Raw genomic sequence first — 11,388 nt, 5'->3', positions numbered from 1 at the left:
ACGCACCACAAACTGAAGTGAGCTCCTTTTTAAACCCAGGTGCCCTGATTAGCCTGCCTTAATTGATTCTAGCAGCTTCTTGATTGGCTGCAGGTGTTCTAATCAGCCTGTCTGCCTTAATTGTTTCCAGAAAGTTTCTGATTGTTCTGGAACCTTCCCTGTTACCTTACCCAGGGAAAAGGAACCTACTTAACCTGGGGCTAATATATCTGCCTTCTATCGCTCTCCTGTAGCTATCTGGCCCAACCCTGTCACAATATATAAACACTTATTTTGCCTAATAACCTAAATATTATTTTTTAATCACTCTGATGACTTGGGGGAAGTTGCATTGATTTATTGGCCTCTGTGAAGAGGGTGTTATTGAAAAGCAGTGAGTCAGACTCTCTGCACAGCAGAGCTCTATACTGAACATATCTCAAGCTGGGTTACCACAGGATGAGGAAGAGTTAAAGGAACACAAATGACTATTCTGTATTTTAAACAAGATGAATGTGCTCTGCTCAAAGGCAGTGTTATGCTGGGCTGAGGCAGGAGGCAGACATGAAAGCTTTAAGCTTTTAAACAAATCACAACAACATTTTATTCTGACACCCACCCACCCCGACTGTTAAACTTTTACTGGTTTTGATAAAGCAGAGTGTTTTGCCCATTGCATAATTGGTAACATCATTGCACTGGGTTGAAATGACAAGACATGTTTTTATATTAATACATTAGTTGTTGCCATTCCATATGATGAATGGGGGGGCAATTGAAGGTGCGGGGGGAGAACAGTCAGAAGAACTTGCATTGGCAAAAAATGTATGGAAATAGCTAGCAAGTTAGTGACACACTGGAAATCAGTACAAAATAATGGACTTGTGCACTTCCTCCCCCAAATACAGCAGTAATGTCCCCTTCTAAATTTGTTTTAACAGCTTATCTGGCAAATATAAGATACAATATAGACGATCCCCGTGGAAGGTGAGAAAACAGAGAAGGGTGACAAGCTGGCAACAGAGCAGGGGTAGTACTTAGGTGAAATATCCCATAGCATATTCAGGTGAAAGCAAAGCTAACCATCATTTCCCAAAAAGGAAGAAAAGCCAGAGAGCACCAGCGTGCAACCCTGGATTATTGATCAGACATGTAAAAAGAATAAAGACTATATTTTCCTCCAACTGTTAGTCCTTTGAGCTACCCAAGGGAGCATAGGGAAGGAGCCTGGATGATATCAATTCTGGGAATAGAAAGTTTTCCACACAGAAAATATATTCAACAAGAGGAATATCTTTGACTCTCAAGTTTCAAATTGTACCAGAAGTCACCTCTGGGATAATCACCTCTGGGAAGTCACTTCTAGATAATTATCTGGTGAGATATCCTGAGCTTCTTACTTAGTTTCTATTCAATGCTCATCTCAGATGATGCCTCTTGGACTACCTGGGGAGTTTGCCTACGTAAGGGCCAGCCTAAAGTAAATAACAGCTACTGGAAATAAAACTAAGATTTTATTTAACTAAAATAAACAAGATACTACACAATTTTAAGTGAGCATATTTACACAGCAAATGGCCTGTGTGCCAAATTCAAGAACATGCTATTGATGTGCAGCAGCATGTGTGAACAGTGTACCCTTACCTATCGGAAAGCAAAAACTGAGGAGGTAGAAATTGCCACAGCCATGATTCATTTCACATAATATTGGCAGTCTTTTTTTATTGTCCCTCAGAGCAGCAACAAAACGTTTACACTGTAGAATAGTCACCCCTTCTATATCTATACCAAACCCCTCCCTCCAACACTGTTAGGTGGTGTATTCTCACATGAATACTAACTGATACGAGTGAAGCCATTGTTCAGCATAAGACGTAAGTATGTGATTAAGCCCATCTCTGTCCAGCCTACACTTGAAAAGTGCTTAAGTCCCATTAAAATCAATACATGAAGTCAGTAGGACAAACCCATGAATATTATACATGGGGTCTATTTTCGAGATATATGGCCGTATACAAGTAGCTCAATCTTCTGTGTAGTTTTCCTCACAACATCCTCATGAGATATGGAATTGCTATTAGTTGCATTTTACAGATGAGGCACAGGGAGTCTAAGAGACTGCTGAAGGCCACACAGCCTGCGGCAGGGCAGGGAACTGAACACAGGTCTCAGGCAAGCCTCCTAATCACTGCATCATCCTTCATCTCAAGCCAATCAGAATTAAGCACATGGTTAAGTGCTTTGCTAAATCTGAGCCTGAGCAAGTAGGGATTTACACACAATGATGAATTTAGAGATAAATTATAATACCATTCAAGTTTACAAACATAATCTTCCAGAGATTTTGCTTTCCAGGATTTCAAAGCTGGTGGCATGTGCCTCTCAGAGTGGAAGAGTGTTCTGGTGAACCAGAGTTGGAAACTGGACTCAACTAATGTATGATGGCTACTCAAAGGGAGCTGTCTTTGATTTTATATATTTTAGCTCCCACTCCTTGGTTCTACAGATTGAAGAGAGCACTGTCTCAGTAAAGCAAAGGCAAATGACTGGCATTTTGAAGAACCAATCAGCAATTCAGTCTTGGAATGCTTTGACTCTCATGAGGTCTCCATAAATGGCAAGATTAAAAAAGGAAAAAATAGCTTATTCTGTCTCCTCAGGCTAGATAGTCTTTAGGAAAAAAAGAGAAGAGATCAGAATTGTTTTGCTTATGCTAAGACTGAAGAGCAGAATTCACATGGAGGTTTCAATTAAACATTAACTGATAGCAGATTTTTGTAATACAAGGTAATAAAACTGAAATTAACAAGGAAACTATCACTTTAGGTTTAGTCTTAATATCTTGTGATGACTACTCCTAGAACTCTTTACATCAGATTAGCAGCTGGAGTACCCACCTGCACCAAAAACCTCAGTTGGGACCTATGGAACAAAATTCACATATAATCAGGTAATGTTTCAAGTATATTGAAATATTTAATATCTATGAAAGTATATTGTTAATAAAAATCTTTAATGATTTCAGATACATAGTACTCTATATTGTCCTCGATCCAAGGATTTAAAAAATGATCTACATATGTATCAGTTTTTATACTTGTCAAGGTTCCTCCCCCACTCTGAACTCTAGGGTACAGATGTGGGGACCTGCATGAAAAACCTCCTAAGCTTATCTTTACCAGCTTAGGTCAAAACTTCCCCAAGGTACAAAATATTCCACCCTTTGTCCTTGGATTGGCCGCTACCACCACCAAACAAATACTGGTTACTGGGGAAGAGCTGTTTGGAAATGTCCTTCCCCCCAAAATACTTCCCAAAACCTTGCACCCCACTTCCTGGACAAGGTTTGGTAAAAAGCCTCACCAATTTGCCTAGGTGACTACAGACCCAGACCCTTGGATCTTACGAACAATGAACAATCCTCCCAACACTTGCACCCCCCTTTCCTGGGAAATGTTGGATAAAAAGCCTCACCAATTTGCATAGGTGACCACAGACCCAAACCCTTGGATCTGAGAACAATGAAAAAGCATTCAGTTTTCTTACAAGACGACTTTTAATAGAAATAGAAGTAAATAGAAGAAAGAAATCACCTCTGTAAAATCAGGATGGTAGATACCTTACAGGGTAATTAGATTCAAAACATAGAGAACCCCTCTAGGCAAAACCTTAAGTTACAAAAAAGATACACAGACAGAAATAGTTATTCTATTCAGCACAATTCTTTTCTCAGCCATTTAAAGAAATCATAATCTAACGCATACCTAGCTAGATTACTTACTAAAAGTTCTAAGACTCCATTCCTGGTCTATCCCCGGCAAAGACAGCATAAAGACAGACAGAGACCCTTTGTTTCTCTTCCTCCTCCCAGCTTTTGAAAGTATCTTGTCTCCTCATTGGTCATTTTGGTCAGGTGCCAGCGAGGTTACCTTTAGCTTCTTAACCCTTGACAGGTGAGAGGAGTTTTCCCCTAGCCACGATGGATTTCAAAGGGGTTTACCCTTCCCTTTATATTTATGACAATACTCTACAAGTGTCCATATCTTAATCTGACAATCTATTAAAATCCCATCAGTCAACCTAAGATCAAAACTCCAGCAGCAACATAAAAAAACCCATATTTAATTAATCTTCCCATGCCCTTTGTTTCCTTCCCCCTCAATGCACGCGTTATATCAAGTGACATAAGCTTGATATAATCAGTTATATCAAGTGACATAAGCTGTCACTTGCTTTAATCAGTTATATCAAGTGACACAAGCTGTCATACTCTGTGCACAAACACATCCACCCACCCGCCCTACCAGCTTTCTTCGTCACTTTTCTCCTGATAGGTAATTGAGAGAACATGTTCCTTGGAGCACATCTTGAAAACTGAGAAACTTAGCCTATAACTAGGGCCCTACTAAATTCATGGCCATGAAAAACGCACCATGAAATCTGGTCTCTCCTCGTGAAATCTGGTCTTTTGTGTGCTTTCACCCTATACTATACAGATTTCACGGGGGAGACCAGTGTTTCTTAAACTGAGGCTCCTGACTCAAAAGGGAGTTGCAAGGGGATTGCAAGGTTATTTTGGGGGGGGGGGGGCGGTGTCACGGTATTGCCACCCTTACTTCTGCACTGCCTTCAGAGCTGGGCTGCCAGAAAGTGGTGGCTGTTGGCCGGATGCCCAGCTCTGAAGGCAGCGCCCCACCAGCAGCAATGCAGAAGTAAGGGTGGCCATACCGTACCATCCGCTGCCTTCAGAGCAGGGCAGCTGGAGGGTGGTCGCTGCTGACTGAAGGCCCAGCTCTGCAGGCATCAGCGCAGAAGTAAGTGTGGCAATACCCTACCATGCCGTCCTTACTTCTGCGCTGCTGCTGGTGGTGGCTCTGCCTTCAGAGCTGGGATCCTGGCCAGCAGCCGCCGCTCTCCAGCTGCCCAGCTCTGAAGGAAGCACCACAGCCAGCAGCAGTGCAGAAGTAAGGGTAGCAGTACTGCAATCCCCCTTACAATAACCTTGAGACCTCCCCACAACTCCTTGTTTGGGTCAGGACCCCCACAGTTCCAACACCATGAAATTTCATATTTAAATAGCTGAAATCATGAAATTTATTATTTTTAAAATCCTATGACCGTGAAATTGACCAAAATGGACCGTGAGATTGCTAGGGCCCTACCTATAACAGATCAGCAAAAGATGGGGCGGGTGAGAGAATAGGTTCCAAAGACATGGGACCCTGAGAATGCAAATCCATAAACCAGAGGAGCTAATTAAGAATCAAACACTTCAGCTTGTGTGAAACATGTAAGTAGCACACCTATTTCAGAAACAGGTGACAGTTAAATAACATGCCAAGGTTACACATGAAGTCACTGGCAAAGCTGAGATTAAAACCCATCTCTTCTGATGCCCAACACTGTGCTCTAACCACAAACTCCCTCTCTGCTTCAGCTACAGAGTATACTCTCCTTGTGGTTTTAGATTTTACCTCCAATATAAACTCTAAGAAAATGTTAAGAAATTTCTCTATCCATGCATTTTCTTTTAATAGATGTGTGCCTTTCCCCCCAAGTTCGCATAGTTTGTATAATCCAAACATAACTTTTTCAGGTTCTCATTTTAAAGCAATGTAATGAAGTGTTTGCTTGAAACAAAGTGCTTCAAGGAAATACCCTTTACTAGAGTAGCCTACATATTCCCATAACTACATTTGGAAGAAACTCATGGTGCAAAATACCAGGTATACCACCGTGACTTACTCCAATCCTCAATAAATCCAGTATGAAGATGGCGGGAAAGAGAGTGATGAAGTTTGAACAGGGCAATTAATTCATCCCAAGCATTTTTTAAAAAAGCTTTGATTTATGCTACTGTAACTTTTGTACTAATATTAGGCAGATTCAATCACTCCCCAGTAGAACTTTAATGTACAATATTCATGCTACATAAAATCTTATGTCCTGGTAACTGTAGGGAAATTAAACTGGCAGTGATGAGTATTATGGATATCTTTGCCCAGAGTATCTCACAGCCAAGAAATAAAATGGGTCATTTACCTTTACAAAACATTTTCCTATTAAATAAACCTTTTCAATTTCCCATAGGAAAAACCAAATATGTTTTACACACTTGGTGAATTAAATTTTCCAGGAATGTGCACTCTCTGTACTTGTTAAATCTATAATTTCTGGTTTTGTTTTTAGATAGGCACTTTAAACAATTAAATGAAAATGCAGAACAATGTCTTGCAAATTCCTTTTAAAACCTCTTGAACCCTCTACAAAAGGGGGCCACTATACTGGCTCTGTTGAATTCTGGATCAAGCTCATAGCTATAGTCCTTATTTTCACTCTGCACGATCACCACCTCCCACAACACCTGTGATCCTCTGAAACAATGGAAGTATCAAGCAGATGAGTAAGACTTGTGAATGTAAGAGACAAAGTGTTTTTAGCAGCTGGATCATAGGTCCATAACTGTGGAACTCACTTCCAAAATGAGCACAAATCTCACTGCATTCAGATTGAAATGTAAAAACGCACATCTTCAACCTATCTTTCCTGTATCATCAGCAAAATGTTACTGACAGGAGAGAGGGTGGGGATGGACAAAATATGTTGCTTGCAGTCTGTTGACAGGAAAGCATACATGTCCACACTTATTAAAAAGGAAATCCCTTCCTCCTCCCAACACATGACTTTTGTTGCACTGTCAATCTAAGATTTATGAGTCCAATAAAGTTCTATTGTTTCATTATCGGTTGAATTATAAATTGGATATCCGAATAGAACTATGTATCCTCTGTCCATTCTCTTCTATGCTACACACTATACATGACTAGACAGACAAATGCAAACACACAATCACTAGACTTCCCAAGCCTGATTCACAAGTCCATCACGCTGTGGCTCAAATTCTTCCTAAAAACTCGCTTTTCCTAACATGCCAAGAATTGGGAAGCTAGTCACAACACAGACCTCACCCTCCAACCTTAATAGCATTTCCTCCTCTGGATTTCCCAGTGGCCAGATCTTCATTTCTCTTTAGATTGCAAGGGCCAGATTTTCTAAGGAGCTCAGACCATTGGAGCTTTTGACAATCTGGCCCTAGGTGCCACAGTAGGAACTGAGCTCCTTTGAGAACCTGATCCCAATTGTGGATGATGCTGAGCTCATGCAAAAATTTGATCCTGGGCTCTCGGAGGGCAATGTTGTCTTTATTAGTCTCTAGTATATTTTCAAGTTCATAGTTCAGACAAATAACTGAATACACCCGAAGGGGTTATCTGGGGTTTCCTATTGATCACAGCCAATTCCCAGAAGTGAGCGACATACTGCAAGGGGGTATGTGTCCCTGGCATTGACAGGCTTGAATAAGAAATAAAGAGGGAATAAGAAGAGGTGTTGCTTCTGAGGGGTAGGCCAGTAGAGAAAAAAGAGGGTTTTTTTTTCATCTGACAGAGCCTTGGTGGGTAACAAGTTCATTTACCATACAGGAATATTTTCAGCAATTATTCTGGAGGCCATGCTTGCTTAGGTCATTTACTTTGAGTGCATTCAGTTATCTTCTAATTAACATGGCTTTATTGAATATACAGTGGATGGGACTGTGGAGGCTGCTAAGTACAGTCAGACCCCAAAGAGAAAGGGCCTCCCTTCCAGCCTCCTTGGAGGCTGAACCAGGAAAAGGGAAAGGAATAAATAATTTAGTCAAAGGAAAGAACTGTGGGAGTTCCACCCAAGTAAGGGCTACTATGAAGACACTGGATGACGATGGTCAGTGTTGGCATGGGATAGTCATTGAAGCTGGTGGGTTCTAGGTGTGGATACAAAGAGCCCTCCTGCTGGGGTAAAAAACAGATAGTACAAAAATGTTAAACATTCTTAGCATTCTAGATTAGTTGGTTACCCTGGGTAATCTGGAAAAAATATCCTTTTAAGGGCTTTTCTATACAGCCCAGTTGTGTGGACCAAAGAGGTGTGAATTGCAGCGTGCACTAGTGGACTGTGCTGGAATTCCCCCATGTAAACCCTGCAAGTATGAACTAAAAGGTAACTAGTTTGCATTAACATAGTCCGATTTGAAAGGGTACAAAGCTAATGCGAACTTTCAGTTTGTGTCCACATTGGGCAGTTAGAGCATAGGACGCTAGTGCATACTGCAGTTCTCACCCTGGGGTCTGAACTCTGGGGCCACAAAGAGAGCAAAAGTGAATGAGAATTTAGGTGCATTCAGAAACATGTACTATGACTCCTTAGGGTATGAATATTCTTACAATATATATATAGCTAACACTGTAGAACTGGCATATATATATCCTGTGGCATTACATTATAAATGGATGTGTCTGTACATTTAGGATTCCTTTCCTATCCCTTTGCTTCTTGCCCCTCTATTGTGAAAAATAAAATTAAGACGAAAACAGCGCATGCTGCTGCAAATTGTTTCATCTTATTTAATTCTGAGCGTGTCATTTTAAGTTCTGTCATAAAAATGTTCTGATAAAATAAGAAGAAATTGTTGGCAACTTAAATACTGACACAGAGCAATCCCAATTTCTGCTATCAAGGGGTTAAGTGCTCAGATCTGCTTTGCTTCTAACATTACTAGATAATGTTTTAGATTGAAAGGGTTATTCAAAGATGTCACTGGCTAATTCCCAGTTTGGACTCCAAAATGTCCATCATCCTCAAGGTATGGTATGGACTCTACACATGCTTTAGTTCAGCTGGCATTCCTTTTGCTAAGCAATATGCTAATAATTCCTGTGAATACCATAACAGCTACTTCATTAACTATTAAAATAGTCAACAAGGCCAGGAATGGATAGACATAAAAATATATGAATAGATTTTAAAACATAACTAACCAGTAAACAAACTGCTTACATTATTGCTTTGGCTATATGGCTTCAGGACTTCCCTATTCTTTCACTTAGTCACATCTCCAATTTATGAGTTAAATACTATACAGGTATCATAGCATTGCAAATATAATACATATATTTTGAAAAGAATGACGTATGCAACCACTATAGACCATTACTACCTTAGTATCCATACTTAGCTTTTTAGAAAACAGTTCTGTAGTTATGATTATTCTACTATTAAACATTTAATTTATATCTGTATATAAAACAGTATTTTTGTACCCCTTTATATTTAAACCATATATTGTAATGCAAGGAAGTGAGTATTTAGAGCTAAAATGAAGGCTGTACCAAGAGCAGAATACCTTCACACCCAGACTACCCACACACAGAAAAAAACTGACATGCTTCTTGCAAACAACATTACTCATTCTTTACTGGTGCGGTACAGAACACTATTTATTGTGAAATATACACAAATCCATTAAAATACATCCTAGACTACTTCAGGGACAGTACAACATATATTATGGTTAGAAATAAAAATGCTTTCCCCCCCTCAATTACAGGATTCCGAGTATTTGCAAGACCTTTGGGTGGTTTTACACTGTAACTTAGTAGCACATACTCCAGGTGAAATACTCTATGAAACAAAACATGACACTATTCCAATCTTTTGTACAGGCATACATCCTTTAGCTCAGCATGGGTGTGCTACAGAACTCACCATGACAGAGATACATAAGAGATGGACCTCAGCCAAAGTTCTGAGCTGAAATTTTGGTTCAGGACCATCTTTAGTTTTAAATAGGCAAGACATCCGTATTAAATGAGAAAGCAAGATGAGCCAAGATTAGAACATCTACATGCCAAACTACCCAGGCATATGAAAATATTGCCACGCATCTCACACAGCAAGTAAGATGACTCATTCATTACCTGTGAACCATCAGGTATCTAAGATGTCATGCTGTAAATAATTTCTTGAGCATCACGTTTTTTTTTAAAAGTAGATTTTAAACCAGCGTTATTTTTAAACTAAACAAAGTTTATCGATCCAAGTCATTTGCATCCTTGATTCAGCCTGAGTCATGTTATATTGTGCAATATTATATTACATCCCATCTGGCACAATTTAACACTACGTGATGCAGCATAGTGAATTCATTTAAGCATGTATTTCAAGTAAATATCAGATAAAAATATTACTCAAAATTTAGTTTGAAAAGATAGATTAACAGGTAACAAGTTTGTGGATGTGCAAAACAAAGTAAACATTTGTAATAAAGAGAATCATACCCCTCCCCATATTGCTTCTTCTCTCTCTTTGGGAAAATATAGGCATTCAGCTGAAGAACTTGTTAAACTCTGAAAAACTCTGCACCAGCAAGTATCTGGAACATGCTTCGAGGGAGCTTCTGCTTACAAAGTCTGTAAAATATCCAAATATCACTAACATGTTTGCAGTTTGTAACAACATTAAGTGTCATACCTTCTTAAGCATATATTTTTCAATGGGCATTTCAAAAATGAAAATGTTGCATTTAATTTGGTGTAGTAGCTGCTGAAAACAGCATAGTTTCATAGTGGTTGTCTAGCCAACTTGCCGTAAATCAACATACATGGCTGGCAGACAGTGGTTACAAGGTTGTGGGTGAGCATTCTCTCTTTTCAACTTAATCTCACCTAGAATGGTATTTTTTTTAAAATGATAATCTCCCGTCTGACAGCAGTGCCTTCCACTATTCTGGATGTCTGGATTGCTCTTCTCCCTCTGCAGCTCACGGAGTAGATCAACTTTTTGGCAGCACATCGCCTGGCCATGCCCCCCTCTGCTCCTGCTTGCTGCCAGATGAATTATTCTCAAGCTGTAAAATCTGCATAACATCATTAACAAGTATTGTGATATTTAGTGAAATAAGTATGTACATCAGACCAAGGAAGACTGCCATATGTAACAATTCCACTTAATATTTGACCCTTGATTCATGAACCATCCAGGACTGTTAGAATTGTATAAAGACTGCTAGCAGAAAAGAAATTAATTGGTAAAAATTAGGGCTGTCAAACAATTAAAACAATTAATCATGATTAATTGCAAGATTAAAAAAATAGTCATGATCAATCAGTTAAACTGCACTGTTAAACAATACTAGAATACTATTTATTTACATATTTTTGTATTTACATATTTGCATCCGATGAAGTGGGTATTCACCCACGAAAGCTTATGCTACAATACGTCTGTTAGTCTATAAGGTGCCACAGGAATCTTTGCCATATTTGTGTTTAGCACCCCCTCTCCACCTGGTTACCTTCTTTATTGCCAATCAGCTTACAGGTTTTGATGGACAGGTCTGGGTTCTTCTGGATCTCGCCACCCATTCAGCAGGGTGTATCATCTTTATTTTTTCCTATGAATTTATTTGGCGGTGCCTCCACCCCCCTCGCTCCTTCCTGGCAGGGTCACCAGGGCAGCTTGGGAGAAAAATTCTAACCACAGGGGAGTCCCCACTTACTTGCCAGATAGTTGGAGACTTCCAAGAAATAACAC

Source organism: Lepidochelys kempii, chromosome 6 (genome assembly GCF_965140265.1).
Source record: "Lepidochelys kempii isolate rLepKem1 chromosome 6, rLepKem1.hap2, whole genome shotgun sequence".
NCBI lineage: Eukaryota > Metazoa > Chordata > Testudines > Cheloniidae > Lepidochelys > Lepidochelys kempii.
This window is presented reverse-complemented; position numbering follows the sequence as displayed.